Here is a 2888-nt window from a genome sequence, read left to right on the forward strand (position 1 = left end):
TCAAGATACTGTCAGGTTTATCTTCTTAGAAGTAAAGATGAAGCCTTAGACGCCTTAAAATTATATAAACTTGAAGTAGAAAACCAAAGAGGTGTTACTATTAAAACTCTTACGTCAGACCGAGGCGGTGAGTATGTGATACCTATAGGAGAATTCTGCAAACTTAATGGCATCATTCATGAAACTACTGCACCTTCTTCACCTGAGTCGAATGGAGTAGCTGAAAGGAAAAACCGAACACTCATAGATATGGTGAACGCTATGTTAGCTAGTTCAGGGCTACCTTCGAACCTGTGGGGGAAGCAATTCTCTCTGCATGCTATATCTTGAACCGAGTTCCATTTAAGAAATCCGACAAAACTCCATATGAGTTATGGAAAGGAAGACAACCGTCCTATGCATACTTTAAAGTGTGGGGGTGTTTGGCCAAGGTGGCCACTCCTCGTTCCAAGAAAACCAAAATAGGACCTAAAACTATAGATTGTTTTTCTAGGATATCCTGAGCACTCTAGTGCTTATAGGTTCATGGTAATTGGTGAGAACACCATAATGGAATCCAGAGATGCAGTGTTTTTCGAACACATTTTCCCTTTAGGGTCTGGACCTCATAAAAGGGTCCGCGATGATCTCTCAGATGTTCCTTCGACTAGTCGACCCCCGTCTCTAGATGCTGAAACCGAACCTAGAAGAAGTAAGAGGGTCAGAACCGAGAAAAGTTATGGTCCCTATTTTGTGACTCTTACGGTAGAGACTGAACCCCAAACTTATAAGGAAGCTTTGACCTCTCCGGAAGCTCCCTTCTGGGAAGAAGCTTCAATTAATGAGTGGGATTCCATTCAATAAAATGAAACTTGGGACCTTGTAGACTTACCTCCTGGTAGTAAAACCATAGGTTGAAAGTGGGTCTTCAAAAGGAAACTTAGAACAGATGGAACCATAGAAAAACACAAAGCTAGGTTGGTAGCTAAGGGGTACAGAAAACAGGAAGGATTAGATTTCTTTGATACCTATTCACCGGTCACAAGAATCACTTCTATCTGGATGCTGATTGCTATTGCTTCTATTTATGATTTGCATATACATCAGATAGATGTTAAAACTGCTTTTTTATATGGTGAATTGAATGAAGAAATTTATATGGACCAACCTGAAGGTTTTGTTGTGAAAGGTTATGAAGACAAAGTATGCAAACTGAAAAAATCTTTGTATGGTTTAAAACAAGCACCTAAACAGTGGCATGAAAAATTTAATCATGTAATGATATCTAATGGCTTCAAGGTTAATGAATCTGATAAATGTGTTTACATTAAATCTGTGGATGATTCTCATGTTATTGTGTGTCTATATGTTGATGATAGGCTCATATTAGGTAGTAACCTTGATAGTATTAATACCACTAAAAGCATGTTTAACGAAAACTTTGACATGAAAGACTTAGGCCCTGCTGATGTAATCTTAGGGATGAAAATCAGAAAGATGTCTGATGGATATAGTCTTAGTCAATCTCATTATGTTTAAACTGTTCTTAAGAGATTTAATCATGAAAATGCTAAACCTGCAACTACTCCTTATGATCCCAATTGTAAATTGAAAAAGAACAAGGGTGAGGGTATTTATAAACTTGAGTATTCTCGTGTTATTGGCAGTCTTATGTATTTAATGAACTGTACAAGACCTGATATTGCCTACACTGTGAGTAGATTAAGCAGGTACACTTGCAACCCTGGGCAGGATCACTGGAATGCTCTCTACAGAGTTCTAAGGTACCTGAGAGGAACTTCAAACTATTGCTTAAGTTTTGGGAAGTATCCTGCTGTGCTAGAAGGGTACTGTGATGCTAACTGGATATCAGACTCAGATGAGTGCAAATCCACTAGTGGGTACATCTTCACACTTGGTGGTGCGTCTGTGTCATGGAAGTCTTCCAAACAGACATGTATTGCTCGATCCACCATGGAGTCTGAGTTTATAGCCTTGGAGAAAGCTAGGGAGGAAGCTGAATGGATACGAGGTTTCCTGGGAGGAATTCCACTCTGGCCCAAGCCTGTGTCTTCGATCGCAATCCACTGTGACAGTCAAGCTGCTATTGGATGCGCAAAGAATAGTGTATACAACGGAAAATCTATACATCTTCAAAGAAGACACAAGACAGTGAAACAACTACTCTCTACTGGTATCATCTCTATAGACTTTGTGAGGTCTAAAGAGAATATTGCAGATCCTTTGACGAAAGGGTTATCTAGAGAGGTAGTTAGATCCACATCGAAGGGGATGGGACTCAAGCTCATAGAATAAATCTCCATGAAGGACACTCAACCTTGTGAATGGAGCTCCAAGAATAAGGTTCAATGAGATAACTAATTTTTGGTGATGTCAAGAGAGCACTATCTTTGTCCCTCCCTATGATGTAACCGTATGATAGTGCTGCCTGCATGTTTTAGGATGATTTGTCAAGATCTTAATGAGTTCCATGACTTTGCTTAAAGCGGAGTGTGGAAGGACACTCTTAATGGACTCACCTATGTGGATGTTGGAAGTGGGGACGCTTCCTATGAGAATTTGAGCTTTTTCTCTAGAGACATTCATTAAGTCCGGGATTTAGCCCAGGCCAAAACGGGCACAACGGCAAGAGCTTGGCAGCTTTCTTTTTCTTTGAGACATCAAAGTGTGGTTGTTATTTATGAATTGCACTCACTGTTGGCGGTTCAAGACATTGTGTTCACCGTAACAACAAGCATTTCCGGTAACCTCTCACTAAGTTAAGGTTCAATCTATGGGACACCTTAGCCTAATATTGATGTATTATGTTTTCTCGGATTTCGTCGATATGTTTTATCATTCATGTGGGGGATTGTTAGAAAAAACGGCTTTGTTATACCAAATTCGCA

This window comes from Papaver somniferum, chromosome 1 (assembly GCF_003573695.1).
Source record: "Papaver somniferum cultivar HN1 chromosome 1, ASM357369v1, whole genome shotgun sequence".
Taxonomy (NCBI): Eukaryota; Viridiplantae; Streptophyta; class Magnoliopsida; order Ranunculales; family Papaveraceae; genus Papaver; species Papaver somniferum.